Source organism: Acromyrmex echinatior, chromosome 7 (assembly GCF_024713525.1).
Source record: "Acromyrmex echinatior isolate Ae372 chromosome 7, ASM2471352v2, whole genome shotgun sequence".
Taxonomy (NCBI): domain Eukaryota; kingdom Metazoa; phylum Arthropoda; class Insecta; order Hymenoptera; family Formicidae; genus Acromyrmex; species Acromyrmex echinatior.
This window is the reverse complement of record NC_141858.1, coordinates 777,784-799,156: the sequence shown is the minus strand read 5'-3', so window position 1 is coordinate 799,156 and position 21,373 is coordinate 777,784. Positions and strand designations below refer to the sequence as shown.

Sequence of the window (21,373 nt, the reverse complement as noted above, 5' to 3'; positions counted from 1 at the left end):
TTTGTTTGGTTTTTTTTTCTAATGCAAAAATGTAAAGTTCAACATATTAAGTATCTATAATATTTTGGCCAAAGCTATATATATTAGGTGTAGTAAAAAGAAATCCATTATTTTTCCAATAGATAGCTTTAGTAATCTATATCTCGTCTACGCGTAATACAGATTACTAAAGCCATCTATTGAAAAAATAATGGATTTCTTTTTACTACACCTAATACATATGTATGTATAATTCATGTAGCATATGTTTAAACTTACGATGATACTACAAATTATAACTTTACTTTTTGTGAACAATATTAGCAAAATGATTTTATTTTATACAGAATATAAGAAACATATAATTAATAAAAAAATTAACTTTAAATTAGTGATAACTCTGTAAATTGTTGCTTGTTTGCATACAACAATAAAGCCATTAGCAAAATTTAATATTACTCTTCGTAATATTATATTGTTCCACAAAAATGTATCACTTTATACGATTAGATCTTATTTGAGCATTTCGCTGTACACACGCTATTTAATCCCTCCATGCGATATTTAAATTATAGGCTGTTTGAGAACATAACGCACAAATCTTAATAATGGACTCTAAATAAAGATAATAAATTCTTCCGTATCCATTCATTAATGTTTATCCATTTGTACAATAATCATTACAAGTCGCAACAATACACTTCGAATGTCATAACATATATCTTTCCTATCAAGCATTATGATTTATAATTAATATAACGAGACGATGTTATAACGAGTGCTTACATTATCATTATGTATTTCTTGCTGTCGCTAAATGCATAATAGATATGGAAAAAAAAATTATACGAAGAGTTAAAATTTACATTTTAATGAAGGAAAATAGGATATATATTCTCGTTTTTTGTATCACTTGTTAATTTGGATAATAATAAAAAAGAAAAGACTATATTTAAGCCTTACAACTTATCTCTTCAGCAACAATAAAAATAATCTCTATCATTTTTATATCGTTATCGCTTAAACTCAATTCTGACAAATTTTTCTAATTTTCCGTGATTCTTAATATTCTTTTGTGTGTCCATAAAGACACAGGATTCTCCTTATGAGAATCTTTTTAGCATGAATACTTCATTTAGTCTCTTGTAAATACGTTAAAAAATATAATCTTGCACAATTGTGTAGCTTGAGACATTCGCATCTAGAACATAAAATTTTTGTAATGTTTAAGATATGAAATGTTAATTTAACATAATGTGATTATGATATTTGAATATTTTGTATTAAATTAATTAATTAATATATTTTTTTGTAATTTTTAATATTCAAATAAAATAATATAAAATTTTTTATTTTGTAGTATTAAAATAACATAATTTATAAATAAATAAACAAGTAATATAAAATAAGTTTTAAAATGTAAATTCTAAGATAAAAATATACAAGTTAACTTTTAATATCTTTAAAAACAAATTTCTAGTCATTTATCAATTATTGACGTACATAAGAATCTTTATTTCAGAAGTTAATTGAACTTTTAACATTTTATGTACTAGTTATGAAAATATTAAAAAATGAAGGGAAACGCAACATACGTTGTCTATTTAAAATACCATTGAACAACATTTCATATTTGTTCAGCGTTATTTACGTCAATGTCATCATATTGTATTGGTATTTGTTCATCTATCTCATTTAAATAAATTTCATTTTCTGGAATTCTCCATTTTATAGCAATATTGTGTAGAACGCAACATGCATTTACAATATGAGCTAGAAAAGAAAAAAGTATTATAATAAATACTAAAGAACATTACATTTTTTTAATAAGGTTTTTTTATGTTATATATAAAAATTATATTTAATACCTGCGAATTCCGACTGATAATGTAATGTCCTCTCTTTTCGCAAACATCATCATCAGTCTTTCAAAATACCTATACCTCTTTCTGCAGAAGATCGCGCTTTTGTAAAATGTTCTGTGTATCTAAACTCTGGAAAGCCTATGGTGCGTTTATGAATGATAAGGCATAAACGGATAGGTGGAATCTCCTAAAAAGAATATTAAAACATACATTATAAGAATCAATTGGCTCAAATGACCAAATGCTTGCAAAGTTGTTGTGTCATGTTGTTATCAATCATTTTAAAATACCGAGATTTATATAATATTTGAAATATTACGAAAGTTAAAATTACGAATGTTGGCGATTAATATACAGAAACATAATATAACATTAATATAGTATGAACAACATATCTAATCAGTCATATCTATAAACCACGATCTTCTTTCACCTATTGTCTTCCTAAATAATGGAACAAACGCGAAGAACGAAAGACTCTGGCGTCATGAGTTCTTCCACTACGCATTGCATTTACTGCTATTATTTCGTTATTATAGGAACAAATCTATAAAGAGAATAGAAAAACATTATACGAATACAAATTATGCACTATTAAAATTGTATCTCTTACAGCACTGATTATTTTTATACTTACAATCATCACTCAATGATATTGTTTCCTATTAATAAAAAGATGTTCTCATTCAGATTGTGGTGGAAAGATCACAATGTGAGTTCTGTCTATAGCGCTAATCACTCCTCCAGTTTCAAAAAATCTGATATAAAGAATCAAATTAGTAATTTGTAAAAATTTTTATCGAACTTTACATATATTATCTTACACATATTATGTACCTACTCTTGTTTAATTTGTTGTTTCTATCTGTTGGAAATTGAATCTAATGTTCCATAATATTATTTAATATTACAGTAGCATGAATAGAAACAGAGATGGAAGTTTGACTCATGCATGATAGAAAATTTTACTTTATTTTTATAGGAACCAGATGCTAAGAAAGTGTTGCAAATATCTATAATAAAAACATAACAATTAAAAACACAAATAAAAAAGAGAAAAGAAAATTCAAAGAAAAAGTAATAATTTACTTATAAATAATTTACTTATAAATAATTTACTTATAAATGTATTGAGGAATTACTGTTTTTCTTTGTGGAACTGGCATAAAATTTTTTAATTCTTCAATTAAATGTACAAATGCTATTATACTTTAGATAATCTGAAACATATAAATGTTGCATAATATTAAGTACAACTTTGTTTCCGCCTGCTTCCGAAATTCGAGGCTTTATTGTAAAAAACTGATTATACATTTCCCGCATCGAAAAAACTGATCATCTTTTGAGGTGATCCACGAATCGATCCAATTTTTTACTTCTTCATAAGACCGGAAATGCTGGTCAGCCAGGTCGTATGCCATTGATCGAAACAAATGATAGTCAGAGGGAGCAACGTGTGGAGAATATGGCAGGTGGGGTAGGACTTCCCATTTCAACGTTTCCAAGTATGTCTTGACCACTTTCGCAACATGGGGTCGAGTATTGTCATGCTGTAAAATCACTTTATCGTGTCTCTCGTTATATTGCAGCCATTTGTCTTTCAATGCTCAACTCAAACGCATCAATTGCGTTCGATACTGATCGCCTGTGATTGTTTCAGTTTTAACAGCTCATAATACACTACGCCGAGCTGGTCCCATCAAATACAGAGCATGACCTTGGAGCCGTGAATATTCACGGCTATTCATTTGGTTTGGCCGTCGACGTGGAAGCATGGCCGGGAACTCCCCATGATTTTCTGTGCTTAGGGTTATCGTAATGAACTCATTTTTCGTCCCCAGTCACAATGCGATGCAGAAATGCCTTCCGTCTTTGCCTTTCAAGCAGCTGTTCACAAGCAAACAAACGCTGTTCAACATCTCTCGGCTTCAACTCGTACGGCACTCAATTTCCTTGCTTCTGAATCATGACTTTGAGGCATTTTGAAATGGCTTGTTGAGTCACTCCCAATGATCGTGCCAATTCTTCTTGATTTTGACACGAGTCTTGATCAAGTAATGCCTCCAATTCTGCATCTTCGAAAACCTTCTCTCTTCCACCGCTATAACGGTCTTCGACGTCAAAATCACCATTCTTGAACCATTGAAACCACTCACGACACGTTCTTTCACTAATAGCGGCCTCACCATAAGTATTTGAGAACATTCGATGAGCCTCAGTCGCAGATTTCTTCATATTGAAGCAGAAAATTAAAACCTCCTGCAAATGACGAGAATTTGGCTCGTAAACTGATATTTTCAATCGAGAATAACTTTATGATGCAGATACAAATCGACTAATATTTCTATGGGATTATGTTGCCCAAGTTTATTGTATGATGTCTATGATCTATTTATTTCGATCACCACTTATCGCTAGCAATTTATAGGAAAACGGCGGAAACAAAGTTGTACACCTAATATACATATTTTTTATAGAATACATAATAATAACATTATTATAAATATAACAAATTTTTATGAACAAATTTTACATATAATATGTTGAATAAGATCCTACTCATCATGATAAAAATAAGTTATTAAGAACAGGAATAATTATTAAATATGAAAGAAATAAAAGAGGTTAAATGTAATGCACAATGAATACAAATAAGATATATTTATATTCCTTGCATCTTATTCATATTCATTGCAAATATGTATAGCCTAATTGTAATCTAAAACAAAATATAATTTTCTTTTACATACCTATATAATTTGAGATGTTGATGAATGTTATCCGGAATATCAAATGGATCTCTTAAATTTCTCCTTATTATATTGTTTTTTCGATGTCTATTTTTATCTCTCTCTTCTTCTTCCATCAGTAATAATATAGCAATAAAGTCTATTATTTATGACATTTATTATGACATTGTGTCGTACTTGCAGAAATTTGCATCGTATTGGTTATAATGTCAATTAACATAAATTTTAGGTTAATCGATGTATACTCCACCAGTATTGCCACCATTGGAAAAGACTTTGTACCAATTGACTGGCAAAAAATGTACCAGATAGACTAAAAATGTAGCAGATCAAGCAAAAATTTTTTTTAAGGAGAGAAAACAATAAAAAAGATTAATGCTTGTTCCTTTTTAATAGAAAATGACAATAAACTTTATTTCAGCTGTTTAACAAAAACTGTTTTAACAAATATGCATGTTATATCATATACATCATGTATTGGGTCATCTAAAAAGTATCCGCGGTACTTTGTCACTAGATATATAACCATCAACACACATCTAGTGACAAAAAACCGTGGATACTTTTTAGATGAACCAATAACTTCAATATAAACTCAAATTAACTTAAAAACATTTCTTTTCGATAACAAAATTAACACTTATAATGTTATTCGTTATATAAACATTATATTACATAACATGTAATGATCAAAGTATGATTAACATTTCCATCTTTTCTGCAATAATATTTGACGGACTCCATGTATAACAGTTTTCATCAGCCATTAGTTGCTTGGACAATATTATAGAACTGCATATTTCTACATCCAATTTATTTCGTAACTTTATTTTAATTAAACTTAATTGAGAAAAATTTCTCTCGGTACACACAGATGTATATAGCAAATATTGGGTCATCTAAAAAGTATCCGCGGTTTTTTGTCACTAGATGGTGTTGATGGTCAACACATCTAGTGACAAAAAACCGCGGATACTTTTTAGATGACCCAATACATTAACCCTTTGATTAATTTTTTTAAATTAAGGAACATTTCTTCATTTAATTCATTTTTCATTTGAAATATTTCCAACCAAAATTGAACAAATGAAACATTTTCAAATTTTGTAAAAAGTTCCACATTTGCATCCACATTTACATATAAATTTCTTCTAATTTTACATAATAATTAGGATTTGTTGGAAATATTTTTGACAAGTTAAATTTATCAATAATTGTTTCCTTAATAAAATTTCTTAACACATTTTTATGCAAAGTACTAAATTTGGTATGCAATATATGAAGTATCGAGTGCCTTCTCCTTGAAAGATAAGATTCATTTTATTTATAATGTCTAATATGTATGACAGAAATAGAAAATATATTGGGTCATCTAAAAAGTATCCGCGGTACTTTGTCACTAGATATATGACCATCAACACACATCTAGTGACAAAAAACCGCGGATACTTTTTAGATGACCCAATACAATACTTTAAAACAGGATTATTTAAATTATCAAGTATTGCACTTGTTAGATGTAGTTTATCTTCTTTAAATGCAGCATTGGTAAAATACAATTTAAGAGAGTAACAAAAGTACTTTATCAACGACAGCCTATTAAAAATAAAAAAATATTATAACAATAGCATTAATTTTCATTTCCACTAAAATGTTAAACTGTTAAATCTACTTTATGATATAAGGAATTTCTAAATATAATATTTTTAATTAAGAAATGTTTTATCAATTTATCAAATTATCAATAAAAACTATTAATAATACTGAATAAGGTATACCTTACTAAAATTATTAATACTAAATAAGTTATATCTTACTAAAATTTCAATAAACTTACTTGCAATGATAATCATCTAGTTTGAAAGGGTCGCAGCATTTTAACTCTAAAAATTTTTGGTATTCTAAATCATTCCTTCATTTTGGGTTATTAGTAAAATTATACAAATTCCTTACAAATTTTTCCATGGATTTTAGTAACTTTGTTGTAGCTTTCGATGAACACATGCAACGAGTGACATACACAGCCTAGTAAATATTTCATTTTTGTAATTTTGTCTAAACACTTGATTTCTGTCCCATCATAACAGCCGTATTATCACAAATCTAAATGTTTTCAAGCGGTATCTTATTCTTTTTAAGTAATTCGAAAACTGAATTAAAGAGTGTTTCAGTATTAGCCAAGTGTGTGAACTGGTACAAGACTAAAAAACATATCTCTAACTTTATTTTTATAAAAGAAGCATATAACTACTGCTAAACACTTTTTTGAAACATCTGTTGTTTCATCAATAATTATAAAAATAACATTTTTCTTCTAAAATGTCTTTTTGCAAAACTTCTAATTGTTCTTTGGCTAAACATTCATTTGTTATAGCTGTGGCTTTTGTTCTGCTACAATTTATATTTTTGGCAATATTTGAATCTGGCCGTATTGAACGCAATAATTTTATATAATACAGGGTGCGTCATCAAAATCCGGACAAATCGAACAATTCCTTGTCGTGGCAACCTCAGAGAGCCTCTTTAATATGTACGATTTGTACACATCGAAGGTCCTCCTCAGCAATTCGACGCATTGTTGGCTCGCTTACACCAACAATCGATGCTAATTTTCGCAACGATTGCCTTGGGTCATCCGAAATCAGCGTTTGAGTCCTTTCAACGACTGCAGGGATCCTCGCGGTGCGTTCTTTCGAGTGACTCTTCCTCGCTGGCATACTGGAACCTTCGTTGGACTGTTCTGAAGCCGTATATTTTGCCACAACATCATAAACAGTGGATCTCAGGTATCCAAAGAACCGAATTATTTCCGTTGCTGAGCGCCCGGCGTGAAGGTCTTCGATGATCGCGGCTCTTCGATTATACTCCACACTTGGTTTCAACATCGCGGCCATTTTGAGAATATGACTGTTTACTAGAAGCATCAGGCTTTCTTGGACGCCAATAACAATCTCTGGCGCAGTATAGCGGAAAATTTGAATTGAAATTTGTCCGGATTTTGGTGACACACCCTGTATAAATGTTCCATTAACAAAAATGGCAGATTATGCTCATGTAAAAACATAATTAATTTTAATTCACCGCTAAAAATTTTTTTTTCATGCATAGGTTTTTTATTTCTACCAAATTTTTCTATTTTGATAGATTGTTTACGATAAGATAATTATCTGTATATTTACTAGATTAGAGCTCATGCCGTTTTTATATGAATCAAACTACCAATAATTTTTATTACATATTGTACAAAAAGCTTAGTCTTTATTTTTTTTTAACCAAGAAAATTGTATTATCCAGTCATTGTTAAATTTATGCAGATAATTTTTTTTTCTAATAATGGAATTATTTTCTTTGTCGGCTATATTATCAGAAGATAACATGAAATGGTATAATAGCATATTTACATAAGGTAAAGAAATAAAATAAAAATACATATCTTTTTATTCTAATTTATTAAATAATGAAGAAATTAATCTTTCCATATTATATCGTTAGATATATATTTTTTAATCGTAACACTATGCACTTTTTCTTATAAATATTTAAGTTGTTTGCTGTTGGCTTATCAGTTTAGTTATCTGATTTAAAAATAGCAAATGAATACATAATAATCTTCATAAATTGAAAACTCGCGTGAATTCTTGAAAGATCAGATTAGTATTTCTATCCACTAAGGGCCATTCCACACAATTTGCATAGCCGCATAAAGAAAATCATCCAATCGTATTTTATGTTTGTCTTTATGACAGAAATGTGATTGGATAATTTTCTTTATGCATATGATTATGCAGCTATGCAAGTTGTGTGGAATGGCCCTAAATGCGGAAACGTTGTACAACAAGATGCAATGTTATAGCCAATGAACGTAGTATTACAAGCTATTAATTATCGCGTCAACTAGTAAGTAAAATAGAGTAAGTAAAATATAGTGATATTTTTCTGTGAGTGACTGTTTTTGCATTTAGATAAAAAATTATTAAATTATTTTTTTAATAATGTATCAAAAATTGTACCAGATATTGAAACTGTACCAAATTTATTGCATTTTCTGCCTTTGATTGTAAACACATGGACTACTAGTCTCTCGTTTTTGCTATAGGAAATACATACTCTCAATGTCGCCGAACTGAAATTAGCTGAAGATTATTAGGTTTCGCCTCGAATAATAAAGACCGGCAAGTTCAAATGTGAAAGTTGCTATATTTTTTATAGTAAGTACTGTTACTGACCATTCTTCTTCTTCTTCTGTTTTTCCCTTATTTGGTTTTCCGACTCAAGTACAGAATCACAATATCATGCAAATTAATGGATTTTAAAATACATAATAAAAACTAACGTGATTTATAAATCAAAACTTATGAAAACCACAGCACAAGGTGTTATTTGTGATATTTAATTATCATTACATTAATAAAACATTAAACGTTTCGGCCACAATCTGGCCATCTTCAGTAAATTCACAATATTCTTAAAATGCAAAATTACAAATATTTGAAATAATGACACACAATGTCACGACAAATTTCCATCTGTGTAAAGGATGTACTTAAGATTCATCAAAAAGTTTTTTTGCTGTAAAACAGAATCTGAAAATTCTTGTTCTACATAATTCGAAATATGACAATTGGCGCTGCAACATTGTTGTACGATGCACCTTCACATGATGAAAGAACACGTTTAGATATAGTTATTTTACATGACGATTGAATGTAATGTCAGATATTTGTCATTTTGCGTTTTAAGAATATTGTGAATTTACTGAAGATGGTCGGATTATAGCCGAAACGTCTAATGTAATGATAATTTAATAATGTAATGATAATTAAATATCACAAATACCTTGTAGTTTTTATGCTCTTCTTTTCATAAGTTTGGAAAAAATCTTTTGAATAATCTCCTCAGGGAGCAGAGACTCCGATTTTTATTGACCGTTGCATATCGTAAACGTGCATACATTGGGTCATCTAAAAACCGCGGATACTTTTTAGATGACCCAATATTAACTATAGTCAAAATTCCCCACTCCCGCAAAAAATTATTGTCCGGGGCGGAATCTAATCTTCCAGCCTGGGGACACGTCTGAAATTGGCTACTGGTCCATATGTATTTATATATAGTTTTCTGCAATGTAATATCAGGGTACCAACATAGTTAGAAATATATCAAATCTGGTACAATTGTACCAAAGGTGGCAGCATTGTATATACTGTAACCAATATGATGGAAAATTTCCGCAAATTCGACACGATTCGGTACAATTTGACTGAATTCAACATTTAAATTCTTGTTAAGCACTGTCACGTGAAAACTATTGCATTTTTACTAAAGTGAAAGTTAGCCAATCAAATGAGAGCTCACTTTTATAAATTTCACTAAGTCAAAATACAATCGATCCCCAAGATACAGATAGACACTGATATACATAGACAAGATATATATAAGTACATACAGTATAGACACTGAGCGTCGGCACCTTTGATATAGTAGGTCCTAGGTCACATGACTCGCTGCCATGTTGTGGATTGAAAAGGCGTTTATAAATTTGAGTTTTTATAAGCTACAGAAGAACTTTTTCTTAAAAAAAAAAAAGATATAATTCATCATGTCATAAAAATTGTTTATAGTGAATATATTATAAAATCAGAATTATGTAATAACATAATATTAACTCATTATATAAATATAATATTCACATTAATAATAATAATAATATTAAACAGTAATAAGTAAATTAAAAATAATAATTGATTAAATACTATATGAAAATTGTAATTGAATAATTATGTACGAAAAAATAATATATATTGCATGAAAATTGTAATTAAATGTAAAGTTGTGATCTAATAATATATGTACACGCGCACGTAAACACAAATGCATAATTTATTACGAGAATACTTTCGTAATATCGTATACAAATATATTAGGTGTTGGAATTAATTCGTAGCGTTTTACAAGTGATGGGAAGAACTTTCATTAATGTATTTTTTAATGCTCATGTGAAATAAATAACATTCTTTCATTAAAAAACGCTACGAATTAATTCCAACACCTAATAATATCCTCGCTTTAATCTATTGAATTTCTCGGAACGTATCGGAACGTAAGGAATAGTAAATCATGAAGATCACGATATTACTATTATGGCGTTTCTTTCTCTTAAAATTAATAATGTTTTTCAATCGTTTATTAATATTATCAAAAATAAATTCTAACGGATAATCATTCTCTGACAAGATTTTAATTATAAAACAAAAATTATCAAGATGAAATTTAGGATTCGAAAGTAAAATTACTCTATCTACCAAACCGGTAATCGTGCCCCATTTTTGAGAAATCGGATGATGAGACAAGAAATTCAAATACCCGAAAACATTAATTTATGATTTCAATAAAATTCGATTTTATTATTATTAATAATTAAAGTAATATTCAAAAAGTTTAACTTATCGTCACCGACTTCCATGGTAAATTGAATCTTCGGATGCTAAGAGTTAAAAATGTCGAGAACCGAATTAATCAAAGTGGTAGGTACCGCCATAATTATATCGTTTACATCTATCTATAATAAAATGCTAGCAGTGATCGAATCAAAGACAAGGCTCTACTTTCCAAATTTCACATAACTAGATCAGCAACGACGAGAAATAACGGATAGCCCATGGGAGTACCATAGTTTTGCTTATATATAACATTATTAATTATTATTAAAAGTGAAAAACGTTTAAAACAAATACAACAGCTTTAATAAATTCGTCTTTCGGTGAACAACAATTCCTAGAAATATACTGCCAATAATCATTAATTGCAATCGATTACAATCGGCATATTGGTAAAAAGACTAATTACATCCAAATGAAATCAAGGTATGTTCATTATTCAAATGAGAGCCATTGAGCTTCTCAATAATTTGGAAATTATTCTCTATATGACTATCCGCTTTAGGGATATTTTTTATAATTATGCTGTGTAGAAAAATTGCTAACTGGTAAAGAGAACTATTCAATGAGGAAATTATCAAATGAAAAGGACAATTCTGTTTATGTATCTTTGGCAAGGCATAGACTCTCGGAAGTATCCCATCATTGCAAAACAACATCCTATATTTTGAATTAGATATACATGTATAATCCGTATCCCTCCACTTCACAAGCCCCCACTTCCATTCCCCGCAAACTTGTAACAACTCCTTTTGTGGGATCTCTCTTAATGACTTTATACATCTCTGTATCTGGAGCTCTCAGTCACTTTTGATACATATATTTTACCATCCAAAGCTACAGTGACATTGCCTTTATTAGCCCGAATAAAAATGATATTATTTATTTCTTTAATAAAAATCTTACTTTCTTTAGTTAAATCTAACAATTTTTTATCCACTTCATTATGCTGTATGGGAGACGACGCGAGACTGTTCAATATGGGAAGGGAATGAATGGAAACCGCTATCGATAGGTAATTTGTATTTATTGTTGCCAATACACTTAATAAAATCAAATATTAGCTGCAATTTATTTCCAGATGGCAAGGCAAAATTCTCTCCCAGCTGTAGAAAATTTTGTATATTTTGAGATATAGAAACGGATGATAGATTCACGAACCACCCATTTCTTGGTAAGAGAAATGATGGAGAAGGGATCAATGAAAGAAAGGCCTGGAGTTCAATATATATTTCATTAACTGTGTTAGTAGAATTGAGCCTATCTGGATGCAAACCTCTTACCAAGAAATGGGTGGTTCGTAAATCTGTCAACCGTTTCTATACCTTAAGGATTCCTTTTCATGCAACGTTAAAACGCTCATTTTCTAGCATCAAGAAATATTGAACCTAACCTTTGTAATTTGTAGCGAAGAGGCAATAAATTTCTGCCATGTATCAGAGACTATTGACAAGATAGCAGACAAATTGAATATTTCTGATTTATTTATGTCTACATAATTTGGGAATCGTTTGAGGAAATTTAGGAAAAATATTTAAACATTTGGGTAATAATATTTTTCTTGTTATTAACAAATTTTATCATGCGTTAAGTTAGCAGACAACGATTTTATTTAATGTGTTTCATAAATGGAATCGTTTTATGAATTAGAAATCATTTAGGGAAAATGTCTTCATTGTTATTTTCATTTGGGAAAAGTCGCTATTTTGTATAAATTCAATAGCTTTACACATATTGCGAAAACGAACAATGTCCAAATATAGTCGGTGTAGTAAGTGTAATACAATGAATGTAGTAAATCTAAAATCATTAAAAATTAACCAATTAAGTAGCCCAAATCTAATTGTGCAGTAAGAAATCAATTTAATTATGAACTTAATTATGTTCGATTTTCTTCACATTCAACTGTGATTGATAAATTTCTTATGGCTCAAGGCTTTCTACTTTTATTGTATCATCTGAGTGAAGTTCACGAACGCAGTCTAACGTTGGAATATTCAGATTTCAAAGTAAAACATAAACTTTGACATAAAAATATAAAATGAGAAAAAGATTGTTGTAATAGTACATGTTATTTTTTTTATTTGTAAATATTATTTAAGAACATTTTAAGAAAAAAAATTTCAATATTTATTTAATTTATTCTTTGTTATTTTCCAGTAAAGGTGGACAAACAGTTTTATGATAAAATCGCACTGGAAAATAAAAAAAATAAACGAATAAACATTTCTTTTTTCTTGAAGTGTATTTAAATAATAATATTTACAAATAAAGAAAATAACATATACTATTGTAACAAATCTTCTTCTTCATTATATATTTTTATGTTAAAGTTTACTTCGAAATCCGAATATTCTAATGTTTGACTGTGTTCGTAAACTTCACTCGGATGATACAATAAATATATTATAGAAAGCCTTGAGCCATAAGAAATTGACCAATCACAGTTGAATGTGAAGAAATTTAATTGAACATAATTAAGTTCATGATTAAGTTGATTTCTTCTACACGTAATTATAAATCCGAATTAATTTTTGATGATTTTAGAGGTTTACTACACATTCATTGTACTATACCTAATATATCCACTACAACTACTGGGCATTGTTCGTTGCATTTTCGCAATATGTGTAAATCTATTAAATTTATATAAAATAGACTTTTTCCAAATAAAAATAACAATGAAGACGTCTTCTCAATCAAATGATTTCTAATCGATTTCATTCATAAAACACATTAAATAAAATCGCTGTCTGCTAACTTAATGATAAAATTTGTTAATAATAAGAAAAATACTATTACCCAAATGTTTAAATACTTTTTTCTAAATTTCCCCAAACAATTCCCAAATTACGTAGACATAAATAAATCAGAAATATTCAATTTGTCTGCTATTTTGTCAGTCATATATCAGGGTGCCGATGGACTAAAAAGTTTGCAACACTTTTTTTCGGAACCCTATTGCAAATTCTTATGGGGAATTTTCATAACCATGATAAATTCGACAGGTCCCCATGGGAAGAAGCTCCTATCTTGCTATAAATTCTCATGAGTTTTTTCATGGATTCCTGTAGAGGGCTGCGCACAATGAAAGGAATAAGGAACAGAGGATAAGGAAACAGAGGACAGGAAACAGAGAATAAGAATTTCAATCTATCAGAAACTGTGTATTCCACAATACATGATTTCTGATAAGTTAAAATTCTTAGGATGAAATCAGTGTGGAATAGGATTGCGGAATAGAGAATACGCCATTGAAACAACCACTCAGCGCTATTCCGCATTTGATGTTGCGGAATAGGGAGTGCGTTCATTGTTCTTGTAACAAATCATCTTATTTTGAGAAGTTAAAATAATTTGATGCTGATTGATATGATGGAATTGTGTCATGTCGAGACGAATGAAGTAAAATGACAAAATCTAAGCATAAATATAGATATCATGATAAAAAAAACAATGATGCATTACGTACGATTTCAGTATGCCCTTTTCCGCACTTTTTCATCACGCCAGTTTTGTGTGTTATGTTCACACGATGCGAAAAAATGATAGTAAATGCGTTAAAAAAAATTAAAGCAGTTTAAAAAATTGTCATGAAATTGTAAATATTAATTGTAAAACATTAAATACTACAACAGCGATTTTTACAATTTGAAAAATTATATTTTATTTTAATAAGCAAATTATTGATATGAAGTTAGTAGTTTTTAAATTATATTCATGCTGGATACATCTTTGACGCATCATGAACATAGCACACAAAACTTGCGTGATGGAAAAGTGCGGAATAGCGCTGATTGATTGCTTTAATGATGCATTCTGTATTCCGCAGTCCTATTTCGGACCGTGTAATTTCACCTTTATTTCCTGTTCCTTATTCCTTTCATTGTACGCAGTCCCTAAGATTCTGTAGGAGCTTGTATAATGTAAACAATTGATGACAACAGAGAAAAATATCAGGGCACTCCTCGTCTCGAACTCAGGCATGGTCTCTTCTCTGAGTTGGTAAACTTCCGTCCTACCACTGAGCCACACAGCTCTGACGCTGATAGTTTCTCTATTATGCCTATTTCCTCTAAATTTTTTACAATAAGTATCTATAGGATTTACGCAGCATGTATATATAGGATAACATAGGAAATTTTTCTATAAGGTTTTACATAGAAATCTATGGCATCAGTCCATGAAAAGAGGCTCCTATAGGATCGCATGGGAAAAAGAATAATGTGCACGTTGATACAATCGGACCTAAATGATAAACAGGATGTCTCGTATTTGGGACTATTTTCGTGTGCAGATAAAGTAGACTAAACTAAATCAAAAAGTTCTGTATCATTACGCAATTTTTAAAATAATTAGCTTCTAAAAATTACCGAATAAGGTAAAATCGACGCATAAGACAACTTTAAAATATTTTTCAGAATTCTCTATGATATATTTTAAAGATGTTTTTCAAAGAACTCTTAAAGATATATTAAAATTGTCTCATGCGTTGATTTTAGACATTCTACTTATAAGGTAATAATTGCGAAAATTGCAAAATGATAGAGGACCTTCCGGTTCGATTTAATCCGCTCTATCTGCACACAAAAATAGTTCCAAATATTTTGAGATATCCTGCATAGTCCTAAAATAGTCACAAAAATTCTGAGACACCCTGTATAATCTCTATAATTTATTGAATCATCTAAAAAGTATCCGCGGTTTTTTGTCACTAGATAGTGTTGATGGTCAACACATCTAGTGACAAAAAATCGCGGATACTTTTTAGATGACCCAATAGATACTTATAGAAAATATACGGAAAAGACCCTCATAGAAACTAAATACCTATAAGATATTACATTTTGACATATAAGAACATGTAGATACACATAGGATAGAGGAGATGTGCACATGTCATGGTAGCCTTTAGCATTTTCAGTCTCCATGGGGCACCTCTTCTTTGTCTTACGTACGCCTACATGTTACTATTTGTTTGATTACACATCAAATTGGTATCCTATAGACATTTTAGTTCTCATGGGGCATCCACATTCCTATGAGTACCTCTATTGCATGTTACTCTATTTGCATTCCTACGTATGCATACTGCGCAAATCCTATGAGTAACTACACAAACTCCTACAAAATCTTATAGTTCTCTATAGAATCCATAAAAAAATAGGAATTTACAACAGGACACGCACAGAGCAGAGTCAATAAATACTGCGGAAGTAACGCACGCACACACGCACGCACGCACGCACGCACGCACGCATACATGTGTGTATATATATATATATATATATATATATATATATATATATATATATATATACAGGGTGATCCAAAAGTATGGAAACGGCCAAATAACTGGAGGAATGCACTTTGGGGAAAAAAGTTTCAGACAAAAGTCTTAGGTTTTTTTCCTGGCTATTGAATAGTGACCTGAGATTTGACCTTGACCGTGACCTTGAATGTCATTTCAAAGTCAAATTTACTTTTTTAAATAGGAACACATATTTTTGACCACAGGAATGGAAACAGCGGAAAATTTTACGTCCGCCTGTGACTTTGATCATGACCTTGATCATGCCCTTGAAGGTCAGTTCAACGTCAAGTTGACATTGTCAATGGAAATTCCTGTAAATTAGTATCTAGGGGTTTTCGGGGTCGCTGATTACGATTTTGAAGTCGATTTTCAAAAATTCAAGATGGTGGATCCAATATGGCTGACGAAATTTGAAAAAACTATTGAATTTTTCTGCAAATTGGTATCTGGGGGTTTTCGTGGTCACTGATTACGAATCTGAAGTTCGTTTTCAAAAATTGAAGATGACGGATCCAATATAGTGGACGAATTAAAAAAAAATTATTGAATTTTCCTTTAATTTGAATCTAGGAATGTTTTGTGTTGCTGATAACGTCTAGGATCTGCTATACCTGAAAAAGTAACATACACCCAGGATGTGCCACGGGGAGACTCCTAAGTACGATTTACATCCCTTTTTTTTTTAACTTTTTTTATTTTTATTTTTTTTGGTTTTTAAAATTTTTTTGTTTTTTTTGTTTTCTTTTTATTTTTTATGATGAAGTGAGCACCCAGCCAACTAAGACAAGATGAAGTGAGCACCCAGCCAACTAAGGTAAGTGTTAATGTAGCGGGTTAAGATGATTTTTGTACACAAGCTTTTAAGTGTGTCATCTTAAAATTACTCTCTTCAAAGCTTGTGTTCAAAGATCATCTTAACCCGCTACATTAACACTTACCTTAGTTGGATGAGTGCTCACTTCATCTTGTCTTAATTGGCTGGGTGCTCACTTCATCTTGTCTTAGTTGGCTGGGTGCTCACTTCATCATAAAAAATAAAAAGAAAACAAAAAAACACAAAAAAATTTTAAAAACCAAAAAAAAAACAATAAAATAAAAAAAGTTAAAAAAAGGGGATGTAAATCGTACTTAGGAGTCCCCCGACTTCAGATTCGTAATCAGTGACCACGAAAACCCCCAGATACCAATTTGCAGAAAAATTCAATAGTTTTTTCAAATTTCGTCAGCCATATTGGATCCACCATCTTGAATTTTTGAAAATCGACTTCAAAATCGTAATCAGCGACCCCGAAAACCTCTAGATACCAATTTACAGGAATTTCCATTGACAATGTCAACTTGACGTTGAACTGACCTTCAAGGGCATGGTCAAGGTCATGATCAAAGTCACAGGCGGACGTAAAATTTTCCGCTGTTTCCATTCCTGTGGTCAAAAATATGTGTTCCTATTTAAAAAAGTAAATTTGACTTTGAAATGACATTCAAGGCCACGGTCAAGGTCAAATCTCAGGTCACTATTGAATAGCCAGGAAAAAAACCTAAGACTTTTGTCTGAAACTTTTTTCCCCAAAGTGCATTCCTCCACAGTTATTTGGCCGTTTCCATACTTTTGGATCACCCTCCTGTATATATATATATATATATATATGGGTCATCTAAAAAGTATCCGCGGTTTTTTGTCACTAGATGTGTGTTGATGATCATATATCTAGTGACAAAATATCCGCGGTTTTTTGTCATTAGATGTGTGTTGACGGTCATATATCTAGTGACAAAGTACCGCGGATACTTTTTAGATGATCCAATATATCTAGTGACAAAGTACCGCGGATACTTTTTAGATGACCCAATAGATATATCTTCCATGTGTTATTCAAATTTCGTTTTCCATACTTACTCTTTCAACTTACCTCGGAAGCAGGGTTCATAGAGTTGACTCCGAGGAAGGTTTACTTATACTTTTGAAACGAATAGGCTCCGTCCATATGGTTAGTTACCTTACGTTTTGGAACGGCGTGGACTTAACTCTGATAGGGATTCTATACAATAAAATCATGTATTGTGGAATACACAGTTTCTGATAGGTTCAAATTATTATTCTCTGTTCTCTGTTCCTTTTATTGTGCGAAACCCCTTATTCGGAGTCGAGTTTTGGAACGTATTCTTGCGCATCCTTGTCCGTACTTCATCTTATATTCTTTCCACCATGATCTATACACTTCACTATATGACAGATTTTCTAACCTCAACAACTACTTTTCCTGTTGAACGGAGCAATTTTGTTATGAATGATATGATCGGAAAAGAATCAGGAGTACTGAAATACTGGACTACCGATCGCGTCTAACAGAATTTCCGTGACGGTAGCGCCTGAATCTATATTGCGGTCAAAAACATGACATTTAAATATTTAATTAAGTGTCTGGAAAACTCACAAATGTTTTTAATAGTACTTCATAACTCTTCATACGAAATACAAACGATTCCACGTATAAACATTGTTGAATTTAGATTCGACTCATTATTTCAGTCACATGGTTCAAAAAAGATTCATTAATTATAATTATTAAAATGATTCATAAATCTTTTTAATTACAACAATTAACAAATTATAAATGAGCCTTTAGGAATTGACGCTGTAATAATTGCGCATTTATTTCGATTGATCTAAAACAATCCTCTATAAATAATATATTTGTCGAATGTTTCGACTAACTTCTAGCCTTCATCAGTGAATGTATTACATAAAATTCATAAAAATCTTCATCCTGTGGTTACACTCCAACATCAAACCATAACAGTTTCTATAACCAGTTAATAAGCTGGATGATCAACGATATTTGATCTTAAATGTAATAAATGAATATTAGAGTCGAAAAATATTAAAAAACTCATAGGAATTGCTGTGGAAATTCACTTCAGGAACCGTCAAATACAAATTAGTCCTAATGCCATAGTTGTTGTAACGCAAATTCTTTTTCTCGTGAATTAAAATTTAAGACGAAACGACAATAATTAAATAAATATAATATACAGGGTGTTTCAAAATTCGCGCCCGCGAATACAAGTCAATGATGTTCATGCTGCAGTGTCAATCATCATAATCAAATGTCGTAAATCATCGAAAATGTATTATTTTTAGCTATAGGCTTTTAGTTGTCGGTCAAATAACAATGCAATTTTTAATTGCACTTTAAAACTCTTGATACGAAATACAAACGATTTAAAATAGTAATTTTTACAATCGGAAGTTTTGTCTGGTCATGTACATTTGAATATATTAATATAATTAATTTAAACAAATAATTGAATTGAAAAATGAGCATGAACTAAGATCTACAATAAACTCCGTTTATTACTTTTTTTACTTTCGAAGTAATAAACAGAATTTATTATATATCTTAGTTTATGATGTTTTTTCAATTCAATTGATCTTGTTTATTATTATTTGTTTAGATATGACTTACATACAAGCGAATAGATTATTATTTTTATCTTACTTTTAAATATATATATATATATATATATATATATATATATACTATTAATCTAATTTATCTATGCAAACTAATTTTTATATTTTGTTCCAATACTTTCTGAAAATTTATTTTTATCTGAATAATTTAACATTGGACATTCTGACACTATGCACTTTACTATTTTTAGTAATTTTTAACAGACCGTTTAACTTCTTACTTCTCAGCGCAAGCAAATGTCACAGACATGTATCTATGCTGCGTTCAGCAGAACGTTTATTTTGCAACTGTTAGAAGTTTTCTTGTTGATTGAATTACACTTTTAGATCTAGAAGAATGATTTTGTCTCAGCAGACAATCATAAAATGAATTGCAAAATTGTTGTATTCTATTGAACGCAGTCTATGTGTAAGTTATTTGAAACCAATGGCGGAAAACGGTTTTCTCCGCATGCCTGAATCAATATATGTAGTAGCGCAACTTTCTGTCGGCACCGTTAATGTTAGTGTTGGCTAAAATGGAGTGCGTATGCGGAGTGCGAAATAAATAAGTTATCTAGCATTGCCACAGTTACTACCTAAACTTCTTTCTCTTTTCATCCTTTTTTCACTGTCAAAATTCCTTGCAAAACTCACTGGATTTATTCGCATCGTAATCCAACGAATTCGTAGAAACGAGTAAGTGCTATTGCAGGAACATGTTGGAGCATATTAGAGCATGCGACGCGAATAAACCTAATATTGCAATGAAATAATTTAAATTTTATGAAAATTAAATTAAATTTAATAAAAATAAATTGTAAATATATTGAAAAATAAAGAAAAAATATAGAAAAATTAAGAAAAATATTAAATTAACTTAAAAATGTATATTAGTATAAAGAAATATTATGTAATTATATATATTTGTGAAATTATATATTTTTGTGAAAATATTATGAGAAAGCTAATATGAAAGAAATTATGTACATCATATGTCCAAAAAATAAGTTTAAAATACAATAAATAAAAAGAAATCTTTCTTGCTCGGTTTTCTGTATTACTTTTGTTCTCTTTTTTACTTCATCACTTTTTCACAAAAATTAGACCAATCTTGAGATTTCTCACACATTTCACCAAATGGACAATATACGTAATATAATATTTCCCTCTAAATTTCTACTCTGAACCATGTATGCTTGAAAGACAAATGTTTAAGTGGAATATTGAAACTTACTTAAATAGTGAGTGAGTGTGAGAGAGAGAGAGAGAGAGAGAGAGAGAGAGAGCAAAAAAAGGAGGAAAAGAGACGGGCAACTTAATTTCATGCATGCGCACTCCATTTTGGCCAACATAAAATCAGGAGAGTTGTGCTACTGTATATACTGTGTCTGAGTTATTACCCTCCCTCGCCTAAAGTAGGACTTTAGAGTGCCATTACATGAAGCGCGGAAATACAGAAACGCGGAAAAGCGAAAAACAAAATTAATTAAACTTTACTAGATTTCCGCGTTCTGTTCCGTGTGTTTTGATCTCTTCAAACTGCGGAAACGCGAAAATCTAGTAAAGTTTAG

General features: G+C 30.3%; 1 long non-coding RNA gene across 1 annotated transcript; it reads right to left on the bottom strand.

Moving 5' to 3' along the window:
* Positions 1–4,973: 4,973 nt before the first annotated feature.
* Positions 4,974–17,959, bottom strand: LOC147908904 (uncharacterized). Its single transcript, XR_015545578.1, has 2 exons — positions 6,548–17,959; positions 4,974–6,477 (listed from the first exon to the last, which is right to left on the bottom strand). It is a non-coding gene; the product is annotated as an uncharacterized LOC147908904 (long non-coding RNA).
* Between the last annotated feature and the right edge of the window lie 3,414 nt (positions 17,960–21,373).